Here is a 17,674-nt window from a genome sequence, read left to right as displayed (position 1 = left end):
ATACTGCAGTCTCCATTGCCCTACTTTAGCTAGCCTGCTGATGTCATTCCCTGTGAAATACACCTTTGGGAAGGAGTATCCCAGTAATCTCCGTGGCATGTGCTGTAACTGCGTAATGCTCTAGTGTGCTGTAGTAGTTAGGTGTTCTAATCCCATTCATGGCAACTGTGAATCTGTGTCTGTGTGTGCGTGTTTGTGTGTAGGTGTAATGCTTTTGAGGACAGTCAGTACACCTTTCATTGTCTTTCTTTGACAAGCCTGCTGATGTCATTCCCTGTGAAATATACCTTTGGCGAAGGAGTATCCCATTAATCTCCATGGCGCATGCTGTAACTGCGTAATGCTGTAGTGTGCTGTAGTAGTTAAGTAGATGTTCTAATCCCAGACATGGCAACTGTAACTGTTTGTATGTTTGTCTGTGTAGGGATCCATGCTTTTGAGGCCAATCACAGTCATTGCATGTTCCATTGGCCTACTTTGGGAAGTCTACTTTGCCAAAGCCTGCTGATGTCATTCACAATGAAATGCACCTTTGGCAAAGGAGTATCCCAGCAATCTCCGTGGCGCGTGCTGTAACTGTGTAACTTTCTAGTGTATAGTTAAGTAGGTGTTCTAATCCCATTCATGGCAACTGTGAGTCTGTGTCTTTGTGTGTATTTGTAGGGACCAGTGCTTTTGAGGACAGTCAGTACACCTTTCATTGCCTTTCCTAGACAAGCCTGCTGTCATTCGCTGTGAAGTACACCTTTGGATCCGTGGCGCGTGCTGTAACTGCGTAATGATATGGTGGGCCTATTATATGTCATAATGTCCACCTTACAAGAATCACAGATGTTAAACATCACAGAGGCAGGGGTACACGATCTATACCCCTATATGTGACATCATGGCTTGGGCAACAATATAGGCAACACTTGTATTACCCAGAGAACACTCTCCACACGTCTCAGACACAAACACAGTTGACTAGGCAGCCACCACTTTGTTGGTAGTTCCCTGCATATTGCCCACAGATCGTAACCATGGTGTGATTGCAATGGACTACAGAGGACATGGCACCCTGTCCCATCCCTACAATGGGCAAATCATTGCATACAGTGCTCCATCGCTATATTCCCCACTGGACACCTTGCAGTAACTGTAGAGCCAGCAAATGTATCCCAGAAAGGGCATACCATGCCGTATACACATGCCCTGTATGGACAGATGCCACTGACACCAGTAGTGAGTACTGTGGGGGTATCAGGGGTAAGCTGCTTTACGTTATCTAGATGTACATTACCATACAATTTTCCTTGCGTAAATGCAGGCCTACTGCTCCCTGCCATACAGACTGTTCCGTTTGTCAGTGTGATTGTGATGGTTTCAGGCATGCCTTGTTATGTAACAGATGCATCCCATTGTGTCAGCTGAGGTATTTACCCCCTAGGGATCATGTACAGAGTGTAGATAGGGGCTGCTGGATTGTACATCTGCATTACTTACAGTTGATTGATTGTTATCCTGTGGCCCAGTCTGTCTGAACTGTTGTACTACTTGAAGGCCTTGGCCTGGACAGCAATATATGTAATCCTTCAGAATACTGTATTAATCTGTTTGACAGTTGCATTAGTCTGTTTATAAGTGTCCAGTTGGTAAGGTGGCAACTGCAGGAATAGTTGCTGTTCCGTAGTGTGTGCAACCTCTACATATATATCTTCCTATACATATCTGTGTGTATGTATATGTGTAGTTACATATATATCTACGTGTGTGTGTGTGTGTGTGTGTGTGTGTGTGTGTGTGTGTGTGTAGATATGTATATATATATATATATATATATATATATATGTATTATATATATATATATATATATATATATATATATATATATATATATATATATATATATATGAGTGTATGTATGTGTGTGTGTGTGTGTGTGTGTATATATATATATATATATATATTTATATATTTATGTGTATATAGATGTATATATGTATATGTATATATATATTTATATATATATAACTATATATATATATATATATATATATATATATATATGTATATATATATATATATATATATATATATATATATATGTATGTATATATATATATATATATATATATATATATATATATATATATATATCTGCATATATGTGACTGTGTAGATGTATCTTAGGAATGCTGACTGGTTCTACATTGTCCATTCCCTATGGTAGCCAGACTGTACTGCATGATATGTTACTGATAACAGCCTGACATCATACAGGTGGGATGGAGTACTATTAACATCTTGTGATCATGTTGTGTCAGGTACTGGTTATGGGATTTGCAACAGTTGGTATTGTATTGCAGGGCAGATGTGTTTGGCTGTGGGGCTTGGGGGGGATACCCATACGTACAAGACGTATGTTGCTTGAGCACACTCACCCCCATTACTTGTGCATGTGGCCATGCATGTTTTGCCATGTTCTGTGTCATATCTATATATATATATATATATATATATATATATATATATATATATATATATATATGTGTCTGTATATACATACGTAGATACATATTTATGCTTACATACCTATATATATTTCTGTATATCTATAGACACATGTATGTAAACATATATATATCTTTAGATGTATGCATATGTATGTGTATGTGTGTGTGTGTGTGTGTATATATATATATATATATATATATATATATATATTTATATGTATTGATTTATTTATGTATTGATTTATATATCTATCTACATATATAGATATGTATATATCTATGTACATATAAATATAAATATATATATATATATATATATATATATATATATATATATATATATATATATATACAAACACACACACACATACATCGACATGTTTAAATACATTTCCTGTACTGTTGAATGACTGTGCTGGATGATATGTTTGTGAAAATATGAGGGTTATGTATGTCTGACATGGCTTAGTGGTAAATCACTATAGCTATGTTGTGCAGGGTCCTGGGTTTGAACCTTACAGTTGCTCTAGTTTATGTTGCTAGGCAGAGCAAGGGACGTTGGATACATCCTGATTAAGGCACTCTTACACCCGCTTACTCCTGTTTATAACTACTTACCCCCTTCCCATTGGCCTAGTTTGGCAAGTCTGCTGATGTCATTAACCTTGAAATACACCTTTGGAGAAGAGCTATCCCTATAAGCTCCGTGGCGGTTGCGATAAATGCCGTACACTGTTGTAGCAATACATGGCTAGATAGGGGTTTGAATATCAGTACTGTCAATTGTGTGTGTGTGTGTGTGTGTGTGTGTGTGTGTGTGTGTGTTTTTCTCATCAGTATCCTGTGTGGACGAAGTGGTGATTGTGTAAATAACAGAACACGTTGTAGGATGGGTTTTGCATATATTTACTTTGTTGACCTACTATATGTCACATTGTCCACCTTACAAGGACAACAGATATCAAACAGAGAGGCTGTTGCAGATCCATACGTCTACATGTGACATTCTGGATCAGAGAGAAATATAGGCAACTGATATATTGGCCAGATAAGACTCTCCACCCATGTCTCATACACAAACATACTTGGATGGGCAACAACTACTATATTGTCAGTTGCCTGCATATTGGCTATAGGCAGTAACCATGGTGTGAGTGCACTGGACTACAGACGATATGGCGTCTTGTTCCATCCCTACAATAGGCAAAACATTGCTTACAGTGGTCCTTTGCTATATTCCTGACTGGATGCATGCAAGAACTGTTGAGTCAGCAAATGTGTCCCACAAAGGAAATACCAAGCCTGATACACATGCACCATATGGGCAGATGCCTCAAACACCAGTAAATAATTGTATCATGCTGTCAATGTAGGTGCAGGCACAACCGCAGTGCCATAGCCAGTTCTTACCACATGACACAGGAATGCCACATCAGACGATAACAACTATTCCACACAACATGCTGCAGACAACCCAGGTACACTTCCACATGTCACAGAAGATGCATGTGGCACATGTACACATCCCAGACACTGTCAATGTTATGGTCTAATGAATACATACATGGCAAGCATTGCACAGCACTGGCCACCCACGGTAACAACATAGATGAGTGGATGGTGAATACAATACCCACCTGTGTGGAACACTCCAGGGGTTACACCCTTGGGCCACACTGCCAGACAAGTGTCATGTGGAGTGATGCTAAGTTGTACTCATTGCCTAGCCTTCTACAGCCATCTAGCATGGTCAACCACTACAAACCTGTGAAGCAATGTACCCATGCATGTAAGTACTGGCAGATCTGTGTGTGTGAAGAATAATGTTTTGGAAGCCATTGCCACTCACTGCAACTCCCATTGGCCTATTGTAGCATGCCCTCTGATGTCAGTCACCTTTACATACCTGTTGCCCATACATCAGCCTGTTAATGTCTGTGCTGCATGTGATACCTGTGTAATAAAGTACTGCATCAAAGTTGTTACCCTAGGAATACCAATCCTGACCCTGCCAACTGTGATAATGTCTGTGAGAGAGTGTGGTTCTGTCATCCTTGACATCTGTTGTCATTGACAGGCACACTTACTACACCTAGTCTATCCTTTTGTTATCACCTTTGCTGATGCCACTCACCTTCAAAAGTACCTTTGGACAGATGTTCTTCGTCTTCCCTTGCTGCAGTCCTGACTATTGGGTATAGTCCGCGTCCCAGTCGGCCCGAATACCAGAGTATAAGGCTGACGTCGGTCATGGCGCCTTAGACTGACGTCAGTACGTCAGGGTACTAATGCGCATGACCGACGTCATTTCCTCAGTCTTTTTTGCCGCATGGTCCGATGCAGAAGCAATTTTGCGAGTGCAGGTTGGCGTTCTGAGATTTTCCGAAACCGGAGTTTCAGACCGAAACAGAGTTGGCTAAGTAACCCGTTGGGAACATTTTGGTTTTTCTTGCCTCAGTATTTAACCGGATGTCAGAAAAAGTGAATAACTGTATTTCTTGTGGGAAGCAGATACCGCATAGGGATTATCATACATTGTGTATACCTTGTTTAGGGCCTGAGCACGACGTTGTTGGTTGCCGCTCTTGTGCTAGATTTAACAAGCGCACTATTAAGAGGAGGCTTGATTGTGCTAGGTTAGTGTTTGGGAAGCGTTGCAATTATAACATGCCGTCGGATGCTCCGACGCCCGCTTCATCCAAGAAGCGCAAGGACAAAACAGTGAAGCCTAGGGGTGAGGAACCGGCAGTCCCGGACGTCGGTTCTTTAGAAGGCTCAGGGGAGCCAGAGGTTTTGCCAGGAGTCTCTATGGAGTCTCAGGCAGATACTTTACTGTTACAGGATGTGCCCTCTCAGGAGGTAGGCCAGGCTGAGGGGGCTTCTCAGGTAACTGTTCTTCCCTCTCTTCCCAAGGTAGTTAGGGCCTCTCCTTCTGTTGCCAAAGCTTCTTTTAGAGGTAGGCCAAGTTCAGCTTCTGTGGGGGCTTCTCCTAGCATTTCGGCTCTGTGCCTAAGAAACATATGCTTAAAATGGCAGAAGATTTGATTACTCTGATTAGAGGTTCTATGCCCCCGCCTGATAAGAGGCCTAGGGTGGAACAGGAGTTTGATAGTTTTGAACAGTGTTCACAGGCTTCAGAGTCTTCTGTGGAAGACTTGCAAGAGTTTCCTACTTATTCTGATTCTGATGTGGATGATTCCACTCCTACAGCTTCTCCTCCTGAGGATTTTTCATTTTCAGAGACTCTTCACTCCATGAGGGAGCACTTTAAATGGGAAGGCCAGGATTACTCTGATTCCAGGAAAAGGCTTAGGGAATTCTTGTTTTTACCCCAACATAGGCCCTTAGCTATTCCTCCTGTGTTGAATGTGGTGGAGGATGTTTTTGCAGAGGCTTCCCTGAACCCTGATTCCTTGCCTCCTGCTCCTGTTAAGCCTGATAGGTATTATAGGGTGCCCGAAGCTCATAAGTATTTGTTTAAGAGTCCTAGGGCGGACCCAGAAACTGTTTCTCAGGGGCCTAAAGGTGTTAAAGCTTCTGTGGTTAAAAATCCTGTACCCTCTGATAAAGAGGCAAGGGCTTTGGATAGGTGGGGTAAGAAAGTATATACTTCTTCCACTCTAGCCATGAGGGCATTGAATTGTCAGTTTCATATGCTGAAATATCAGAATTATCTCCTTTCCCAATTGAAATCTAAGGTGGATGCTTTGGCGGAAGGTATTGAGTGTAAAGAATTGCTGGATTTGGTTCATGTGTCTGAACAAGTGGGTAAGCATTCTTTGCAGTGTGGTTTTGATGCGGTTCAGGCCTCCTCGAGGGTGGCTGCTACTAGTTCTGTTCTTCGCAGACATGCCTGGTTGAAGGATCAGAATTTAGCTGAGCATGTTAAGACCAGGATTTTGGATGCTCCTTTACAGTCTGATGTGTTGTTTGGACCGCCTGTGGAAGCAGTTTTAAAGAAAATGGAGGACAAAGCTAAGTCTATGCAGACTGTTAAAGATTTTTGCAGGTGCAGCCTCCAAGTTTAGTAGAAATTGGCCTGCTAAGGGGTGGACATATCCTGCTTATGGTTCCCAGTCTAGGGGTAGGTCTAGACGTGGTAGGGGCAGGGCTCAAGGTTCGTTTAGGCCTAGATCAGACAGTTCACCTGCTCAGACTTCTGGTGAGGGCAGGGGTCAGTCCTTTCGTAAGCAGAACCAATGACCTGCCTTTTCAGCTGCCAGTGGATTCTCGTCTGGCAGCTCCTTTGGGAGGAAGATTGTCTCTTTTCAAAGAAAATTGGGATTTAATCACTCAAGACAGATGGGTGCTGGATATCATTCATCACGGTTACAGATTTTATTTCCACACAATGCCCCCTTTCAAAGGCATGCCAGATGTTCCTCCTCCACAAAGAAAAGAGGCTCACAAGCAAGTTTCTCAGTTACTCCAGATAGGGGCCATTCAGCCAGTCCCTGTATCAGAAAGGGGCTTGGATTTTATTCTCGCCTGTTCCTAGTACCAAAGAAGGGGAACACGTGGAGACCAATTTTGGATTTATCTATCCTCAACACTTATCTGGACATTCCCAAGTTCAAGATGTTGACGTTACAGCAACTGTTACCTCTGCTGGGCAAGGATCACTGGATGGTAACTTTGGATCTCAAGGAAGCTTACCTTCATGTGCCTATAAGGCTAAGTTGCAGAAAGTATCTGCGGTTTCGAACTGGAGATTTTCATTATCAGTTCTCTGCATTGCCCTTTGGCTTATCTACTGCGCCCAGAGTATTCACAAAGGTTATGGCTCCAGTGATAGCTTACTTCAGGCTTCAAGGCATTCAAATCTATCCTTACTTGGACGACTGCCTGATTCTGGCTCAAGAAAAGGAAGACCTTCTACAGCATCTGGAATATGTCATAGCAGTGCTAAGATGCCTAGGGTATTCTGTGAACGAAATAAAGTCCAGTCTAGTACCCTCTCAAGACATGTGCTTTCTGGGTGTGAGACTGAATACAGCAGCCCAGATGGCCTTTTTAACCCCGGACAAACAAATGAGTCTGTCACTTTACTTCCATCAACTATCTCATCAGTCCGTGCTGACTGCAAGGACAGTCCTTCAAGCATTAGGGTTCATGGCATCTTGTATTCTGGTGCTTCCCAATGCCAAACTGCATATGAGGAAGCTGCAATGGTATCTCAAAATGTATGGACACAGCACTGCCAAGATTTCGACACTGTCATTCACATAATACCTTGCCTTCAAAAGGAATTCTTGTGGTGGGCTCAGGAATGTCACCTAAACAAGGGACTCTCTGTGACCCGGCCAGAGGCGAGTCAGATTTTAACGACAGATGCCTCGGACACTGCTTGGGGAGCTCATCTAAATGGAAAGTGGATACAAGACAAGTGGCCAGCCAGACTACAGCATCTACACATCAACATGAAGGAGATGTTAGCAGTCCAGTTTGCATTGATGGCTTTCAAGGAGTTACTTCTTCCAGGGCAGGTGTTGATTCTAACAGACAACACAACTGTCATGTGGTACATCAACAAGCAAGGGGAACACATTCTTATCCTCTATGCAGGCAAGCAATGATTTTATGGGAGACTGCGTTGAGCCTGCAACTAACTCTTCAGGCAAGGTTTCTGCCAGGAGCACAGAACTCCCTAGCAGATGTATTAAGCAGACAAATCATGGATCCCCACGAGTGGAAACTGGATCTTCATGTATTTCAGAAATTGACAGTGTCATGGGGAACTCCAGACATAGATCTGTTCGCTTCTCCACTAAACCACCAGCTGCCAAAGTATTGCACAAAGGGGTTTCATCACACGGCTTGGAAAGTGGATGCTCTGTCTTTCAGTTGGAAAAACCTTCATGTCTATGCCTTTCCACCTCTGCCTCTTCTTCCAAAGGTATTATTAAAGGTCAGACAAGACAGGCCAAGGATGATTTTGATAGCTCCAGATTGGCCTCGGCAACACTGGTACCCACTTCTACGGAGTCTTGTAAAGAAGCCTCCATGGCCTTTACCTCTGATTCCTCATCTGTTATCTCAGAAGGACGGTCATCTGCTCAATGTCAAGCTTCAATCTCTTCATCTCACAGCTTGGCATATCCTGTGTTGAAGCACAGCAGGTCTCTGCTTCCTCAACAAGTTTTAAATGTGATTATGGAAGCTAGAAGGCCTAGTACTAGGAGAGTGTACGCAGACAAATGGAAGAGATTTTTATTTTGGAGTACAGCAAAGAATTTGGAGATTTCAGAGCCTAATTTGAGTGTGGCTCTTCAATATCTTACTGAATTATTGGACAAAGGTTTGTCCTTCTCTTCCATAAAGATTCATGCTGCAGCAATTTCAGCTCACTATGATTGTGACCCACCTTTGTTTTCGCATCCTTTGTTCAAGCAGTTTCTTAGAGGGGCAAAGAATATAAGACCCCCATTAGAGCTCCTACTCCTGCTTGGGATCTCAATTTTGTGTTGGAAAAACTTACTCTACAACCTTTTGAGCCTGCAGCTACTGCTGAATTGAAATATTTGTCATGGAAGACTGCTTTTCTGTTGGCTATTACTTCTGCAAGAAGGGTGTCTGAGTTGCAGGCCCTTATGGCAGTAGAGCCCTTTTGATTTTCCATAAGGACAGGGTATCATTACGTACTAATCCTTCCTTTATGCCTAAGGTGGTTTCTAGTGTGGCTTTAAACCAAACTATTCATTTGCCTACGTTTTTTGCAGATCCTCAAAATAAAGGGGAAAAGATTTTGCACACTTTAGATGTACACAGGCAATTGCGTTATTATTTGAGCAGGACTAAGACTTTTAGGCAGTCTCAGCAGTTACTTGTTTCTTTTGCTTTGAGTTCACAGGGCAAGCCTGTGTCAAAACAAACTATTTCTAGGTGGATTGGCTTTTGCATTGCATTTTGTTATTCCCATCATGGCAAAGAGGTTCCAGCTGGGATTAGGCCTCATTCCACTAGGGCTACTGCCACTTCAACGGCATTTCTAAGGGGGGTGGCAACTAAGGATATTCTGGAAGCAGCTACTTGGAGTTCAGTGCATACTTTCTCTAGGCATTATCACCTGCCTATATACTCTAAGACTAGGGCTGGTTTTGCCACAGCTGTTTTACAAGGCATGTTGTCAGCTCCTGCTACTTTATAATTTGCCAGCCTCCCTTACCTCTGCTTTGGGATTCTACCCAATAGTCAGGACTGCAGCAAGGGAAGGCGAAGAACATAGTACAGTTTTGTACCTACCATAAATGTAGATGTTCGAGGATTCCCTTGCTGCAGTCCAATTTACCCTCCCTCCTTCCCTCTGTGTTTCAGGGTGGTTGTGTAGGTGAGTTTTCATGCTTATATTTTTGTATATATTGTTGTATATATTGTACATGTTTTTTGGTGCAGGTTGTTTTTGGGACTTGTCTTTTTGGGTCTTCTGACATCTGGGGCAAGAAAAGACTGAGGAAATGACGTCGGTCATGCGCATTAGTACCCTGACGTACTGACGTCAGTCTAAGGCGCCATGACCGACGTCAGCCTTATACTCTGGTATTCGGGCCGACTGGGACGCGGACTATACCCAATAGTCAGGACTGCAGCAAGGGAATCCTCGAACATCTACATTTATGGTAGGTACAAAACTGTACTTTCTCCACCATGCATGCTCTGCGGTGCATGCAATAACTGGATGTAAATGTAATTGCAGTACATAGGCAGGTGTTTGAATCCCTATACAGGTAAGTGTGTGACACTAACATGCTTACCTGTTAATGTCCTACCCCCTTCCTTTCTTACTGTGCCTCCATCTGTCTCTCTCAATCCCTCTCTGGTGGATGTGGAAAAGTACACCTGCTCTGCTTAGGCAGCAGCTTGTATTTTTTAAGTAGTGCTCAAGATCAGCTGATGACATGTGCATGAATTGCAGTCCCCCACTAGCTGATTGCATGTGGAACAGCTGTGGTATCATTCCCATAGACAATTGCATGGAAACACCCTCCCATAACTGAGATCATCATGTGGGTGTTGGCCCACTTTATTCATTGTGAGAAGTACTTCATATCAGTGTTTTCCAAACAGCATCACACAGGGTACTGTGATTTACCACTTACAACATACACTGTGGATACGGTGCAACAAACAGGAGGGATATCTCCCAGACAGAAGGACAGAATGTAAGTGTTACTGTTCTACATTTGCATTATGTTGTTTGACAGGGTTTGTGGGGATATGGCTAGTGTGCATGCAGTAATATCTGTCATGGCAGTGTTATGTGTATGAGGGAAATCCCACCTGTATGGCCAAATGCAGACTGGCCTGTGTATGGAATCTTTTATATGTGTTGTGTTACTCATACAGGTGCTATGTTTAAACATGCTGCAGCATACTCGGAGGATTTCAGTCAGTACATTACAGCTATGTGAGTTTCTGATGTCACATTCCTCAGAAGACATACGTCACAACAAACCCTGTTACACCAGTACATGTATGTGTTTATCACAGCAACATGTCAATATTGGGCCTGTGTTTATGCTAGCAGCCACATCGGTAAACTGTTGTACATATGTCATGCAGTAAGAGGGCATATGTTCAGTACACTATACTTTAATGAACTCATACCTGATAAGCCAGTGAGATATCAGACTGCCAGACATGTATTGTATAGTAGGGTGTATATTTTAGGTTAACACCTGGACAGCCTGTCATAGTGTGTACAGTATTGAGGTCTGTGTAGATATGTAGATATGGTGAATGTGTACAGTGTGTGTATTGTGAACATGTAACTTGGCCTGTGTACAGACTGTGGTAGATGTTATTGATGTTCATAGTGTTTCACTGTTGCAGTCATTACACTTGAGTTATCCTGCTGGCAGGCTACCCGCAGTCGGCCTGAATTCCAAAGTTCTGGTCCGGCGTCGGTTGCTGTCACCTCTTCTCTGACGTCAGTGCGCCAGGGGTATAAGAGATGCAGCTGCCGCCATTTTCTTCAGTCTTTCTTGCCGCGCGGTGCCCGAAGCAAATGCAGTTCGCACGTGCCAGTTGGCCAACTCCTGAGATTTTCGAAAATGAATTTCAGATCTGAAGTCTTCAATAAAGCTAAGTACCCCTTTGGGGAAACTTTTTCCTTGCTCCAGACCGATGTCAGAAAAAGTTAACAATTGTATTTCTTGTGGGAAGCAAATACCTCGTAAGGATTTTCATTCTTACTGTATTCCTTGCCTAGGCTCTGACCACGACGTTGCTAGCTGTCGGTTTTGTGCTTGATATAACCAACGCACTATTAAGCGTCGGTATGATTTTGCTTTTCATTACTTTGGCCGAAGGTTTAATTATATAATGCCGTAGGGACAGCTGATGACCAGAGTTTATAAAAAGCGCAAGGAAAAGGAAAAGGACAGGCATCCGAGGTCCAAAACTCTGATAAGTGGCCTAGGCAAGACACAGAATATGATTCCTCTGATCAGGTTTCCAATTCCTCTGACTCCTCTTCAGAACAGAGATACTCTTTGCCTCCCTATGAGGATTCTGATGCTGAATAATCTATTCCTTCAGCTTCTCCTCCTGAGGATTATTCTTTTGGGAGAGCCAAGATTACTAAGAATTAAACAAAAGTTCGGAGACTTTCTTCTACTACCCCAACATAGACCTCTTGCTATTCCACCTGTTCTAGACATTGTAGATGATATATTCTCCTGACTCTTTGCCTCCTGCACCTGTTAAGCCAGACAGATACTACAGGGTTCCAGACTCTCATAAATTTCTTTATAAAAACCCTGCTGCTGACCCAGAAACAATATCTCAGGGTCCCAAAGGGGTCAAGGCCTCTACTGCTAAAAACCCTGTTCCCTCGGATAGGGATTCTAGGTCACTGGACAGATGGGGGGAAAAAAGTTTACACTTCTGCTACTTTGGCTGTAAGGGCTTTAAATTGTCAGTTTCATATGCTTAAATATCAGCAATACTTAATGTCACTGCTAAAACAGAAAATGTTGACAAATTCTGAATGTTCTGAAAACAAGGAAATGCAGGATTTATTGCATGCAGCTGAACAAGTGGGAAAGCATACTTTGCAATGTGGTTTTGATTCACTGGAGGCCTGTTGTAGGGCCGCTGTTACAGGTTCTGTTATTAGAAGGCATGCTTGGTTAAAGGAGCAGAATCTGCCTGATCATGTTAAAGCAAAATTATTGGATGCTCCATTGCTTTGTTTGGTGTTAAGGCAGAAGAGGTGTTGAAGAAAATGGAGGATAAAGCAAAATCTATGCAGACAGTAAAGGATTTCTTACAGGTACAACCCCCCAGATTTAGCAGGAACTGGCCCTCTAAGAATTGGTCCTTTCCAGTATCAGACATGCCCCAAAGAGGCAGATACAGACGCCCTAGAGGCAGACAACAATCCCAGGGCTCATACAGGCCCAAACAATGGGGTGCTACTACCTCCAAAAGCAGAGAAGACAAATCACAGCCATATAGGAAACAGTCCCAATAACTTTCCTCTGCCAATGCCAAGCACTTACCTTTTGGCAGCACCCTTAGGGGGAAAGCTAGCACTTTTTTCACAAAACTGGCAGATGATCACCCAGGACAAATGGGTCTTAAACATAGTCTCTCAGGGCTACAGGTTCCACTTTCACACCCTTCCAAAGGCAAAAGGTATGCCAGACCTGCCACACAATCAATGGACAGAGGCACAAAAACAAGTTTAATCTCGCATGGACATGAGGGCTATTCAGCCAGTACCTCAGCAAGAGCAGGGACAAGGATTTTACTCAAGAATTTTCTTAGTACCCAGAAAGGACAAAGCCTGGAGACCAATTCTGGACCTGTCTATTCTAAACACTTTTCTGGATGTTCCAAAATTCAAAATGTTGACTCTGCAGCAGCTTCTGCCCATGCTGGGCAAGAAGGCTTGGCTTGTAACGTTGGACCTCAAAGAGGCATACCTGCATGTCTCGATCAGACAATCTTGCAGAAGATACCTCAGATTCATAGCTGGCTCAATGCACTACCAATTCTCTGCACTGCCCTTTGGCTTATCTACTGCGCCCAGGGTCTTCACAAAATGCCTGGCACCAGTAATTGCATTATGCCGACAAAGAGGAATTCACATATATCCCTACTTGGACGACTGCCTTATTCAAGCAGAGAACAAAGGCATTCTACTAAAGCATCTGGCGTTTGTAAAAAGATTACTAATTTGCCTAGGGTACACAGTAAATGAAAAGAAATCAAAACTAGTACCCTCTCAAGAGATAATATTCCTGTGTGCAAGCTTAAATACAACTGCCCAGATGGCTTATCTCACAGCAGACAAACAAAGGCAACTGACTTCATACTTCAAAAGCATGACAACAAAGACCCAGTTATCTGCAAGAAAAATTCTGCAGGATTTGGGCTTCATGGCATCCTGCATTCTGCTAATTCCATATGCAAGACTGCATATGAGGAAGCTACAATGGTACCTAAAAAGTGTTTGGACTGAACATTGCCACAGTCTGGAAACATTAATTACTCTCATTCCCTGCCTGCAACAAGAGTTTCGATGGTGGGCACAGGCCTGTCACCACAACAAGGGACAGCCATTCACCTTACCCACAGCCAGGCAGACACTAACAACAGATGCATCAGATTATGCCTGGGGGGCCCACATGGCAGGAAAATGTATTCAGGGCACATGGCCTGCAAGCCAAATGCATCTTCATATCAATCAAAAAGAGATGCTAGCTGTACAGAATGCCCTGACAGCCTTCAAGGATTTACTCCATCCAGGACAACTGCTGATAAAAACTGGCAATACTACAGTCATGTGGTACATAGACAAGCAAGGAGGCACACATTCCTACCCCCTCTGCAGACAAGCCATGACTTTGTGGAACACAGCATTGACTTATCAAGTGCACCTGCAAGCACAATTCCTGCCAGGAAAAACAAATACTCTGGCAGACGAACTAAGCAGAAACGTCAAGGACCCACACGACTGGAAACTAGATACACAAGTCTTCAGCATGATAACAAGGAAATGGGGATGCCCAGACATAGATCTGTTTGCCTCCCCTCACACCTGCCAACTACCGAGATTCTGCACAAGGACTTATCACAAACAAGCATGGAAAGTGGATGCTCTGTCACTCAGCTGGAAAACCCTTACAGTTTATGCCTTTCCTCCACTGCCTCTACTCCCCAAGGTACTCCTAAAGGTCAGACAAGAGAAGCCAAAAATGATACTGATTGCCCCAGACTGGCCACGCCAGCACTGGTATCCAATCCTAAAGAACTTGTCTCAAGGCCCAGCCTGGACGTTACCTCAAGTTCCTCATCTACTGACCCAGCAAAACAATCAGATCCTGCACAGCCAACTCAGAACACTAAATATGGCTGCATGGCAGATATTATAACCACTCAAGACACACCTCTCTCTAAAGCAGTTATGGATGTTATTTTCGAGGCCAGGAGGCCCAGCACCAGAAAATCGTATGCAGAAAAATGGAAGAGATTCTGTGCTTGGAACCAGGCACAAGGAATTGACATGCTTGTACCAAATATTCCTCAGATTTTACAATACCTAACTGAGATGCTGGACAAAGGCCTATCCGTCTCATCAATCAAGATCCATGCCTCTGCCATTTCAGCTCATTACAATACGGACCCACCTATTTTTTCACATCCACTGCTGAGGCAGTACCTCAGAGGGTCCAAAAACATAAGACCTCCAAGGAGAGTACCAATAAATACATGGGACCTCAATTTTGTCTTGGAAAAGCTCACACTGCCTCCTTTTGAGCCAGCCAATACAGCCGACATAAAGTTCTTATCATGGAAAACAGCTCTGCTCCTAGCAGTAACTTCAGCAAGAAGAGTCTCAGAGTTACAGGCATTAATGGCTGTGGAACCTTTTATTATTTTCCATCCGGACAGGGTTTCTCTAAGGACAAACACAACATTTATGCCTAAGGTAGTGTCCAGTGTGGCTCTTAACCAAACTATTCATTTGCCTACCTTTTATCCAAACCCACAGAATAAAGGGGGAGAGACTTCTGCATTCTTTGGACATACACAGACAGCTACACTTCTACTTGGACAAAACTAAAGCTTTCAGAAAGATTGAGCAACTTTTAGTGGCATATGCTGCAGGATCACAAGGAAAGGCTATTTCAAAGCAGACTATTTCAAGATGGATAGGCCACTGCATTCGTTTCTGCTATTCACAACATGGCAAATCACTGCCTAAGGGCATTAGGCCACATTCTACCAGAGCAGCAGCCACTTCAGCAGCCTTTCTCAGAGGAGTACCAACGAAGGGTATTTTGGAGGCTGCAACTTGGACTTCAGAGCACACTTTTACAAAGCACTAGAACTTACCTCTTTACTCTAAATCCAGAGCAGGGTTTGCCACTGCAGTTCTGCAGGGCCTCATAGCCACTCCTAATTCTATTTAGGCCCAGCCACCCAACCTCAGCTTTGGGATTCAACCCAAGTGTAATGACTGCAACAGTGAAATACAATGAACATAGTACAGTTGTGTACCTACCGTAAATGTAGATGTTCGAGTGCATTACTGTTTACTGTTGCAGTCCAGGTTACCCTCCCTCCATCCCCCTTTTCATTGCTGGGACTTAGGTTTCTATACAACCTATGTGGTGTATTTGCTTGTAGATGAAGGTAATGTTTATATTAGTGCATGCTTTTTTATAAGCAGAATTTTTAGCCTACCCTTTTGGGGGCACCTGACATCTGGGGCAAGAAAAACTGAAGAAAATGGCGTCTGCTGCATCTTTTATACCCCTGGCGCACTGACGTCGGGGAAGAGGCGAGAGCAACCGACGCCAGACCAGGACTTTGGAATTCAGGCTAACTGCGTGTAGCCTGCCAGCAGGATAACCCAAGTGTAATGACTGCAACAGTGAATACACTCGAACATCTACATTTATGGTAGGTACACAACTGTACTTTCTTGGCTGTGTTCTATCTGATATTGCATGCTGCTCTAGTATACAGTACCCTATCAGCGTACATGTCCCATGCCACAGACAGTCATCGGAATGCACTGTGTATTGGGCCAGTATATGTAGGGTAAGTGTGTGAGTGGCACATGTGAGGATGGTGTTGATCACACAGTCAACATACTGTAATATTAAGGACGCTTACCATATGTGACAGTGGCTGTGTTCAGATTGGTTGTGGATATGTGCTACACAGGTGTATGTTACTCCATGTTGTGATATGCCTGTAGAGGCTGCTGTATATGCAGGTACATGTGTATTTCCCCATAGGAAATGTAGTCCAGTGTTGTGGCAGCCTGCCTCTACCTGGCACACTGATTTGTGACATGCCTAGCAGCCCAGTGTACTTACCCAGTGTGATGTGTCCAGATAGTTGTCAGATGTACTGTTGGCAGGCCACCATACCTGTTGTATAGATCTGCCAGAGCAGTGGGCTGCTGTTCATTGACTAGTGGGTAGTATGTAAGCCTGTGGCCTCTACTCCTGCAGTTATTATGTTCCAGGACAGACAGGAGTGTGTGAATGCATAAACTACGTGGGCTTATCCATGCTAGTATTGTCGTGCTATCCCCATGTACATGGCTGTAAACATCCACTGTGCCAGGCTTGGTCCACACATCTTGCACTAAGGTGTATCGTGTACATCACTGGACATACCACAGTGTGTCTGACTGTCCACATATAATGGACATATCTCAGCTAAATTCCACAGGATCAGTACTGTGATATCTGTGCTACTGAAAAAAGATGATCTCATGGTGTCTATCCGTAAATGGTGTACATGTCAATATCAGAAGTGACATCCCGCACAACAATTATGTTAAGAAGACCCCAGTTACAGTAGCCACAGTCTACATATATGCCTGCAATACTTGCATGACATCCCCTTGCACTAAGAGGTTGTAACTAATGGTGCGGAGGTGTGACTCCACTACATGTTATGGACATGTGATACATAGAGAACACCCCTGCATTACCAGGCTATAATTCATGCTACATTACCAGGCTATAATCCATACCACACCTTTCAGCAACCTAACCTGGAGCAGAACAGTAAAGGCAGAGGTGTGCCCATATTCATTATGGATACCCACACTTGCAGGCTACTTGCTCAGCATAATGCATCTGAGATTGTCCAAGGGCAACCAACTGTGGTGACCACAATCCTGTTTGTAACTAGCCAAAGATCCGCCA

The sequence above is a fragment of the Protopterus annectens genome, chromosome 4.part0, assembly GCF_019279795.1.
Source record: "Protopterus annectens isolate FY-2018-M chromosome 4.part0, PAN1.0, whole genome shotgun sequence".
Classification (NCBI taxonomy): domain Eukaryota; kingdom Metazoa; phylum Chordata; order Ceratodontiformes; family Protopteridae; genus Protopterus; species Protopterus annectens.
Note: the sequence above shows the minus strand (reverse complement) of the source record.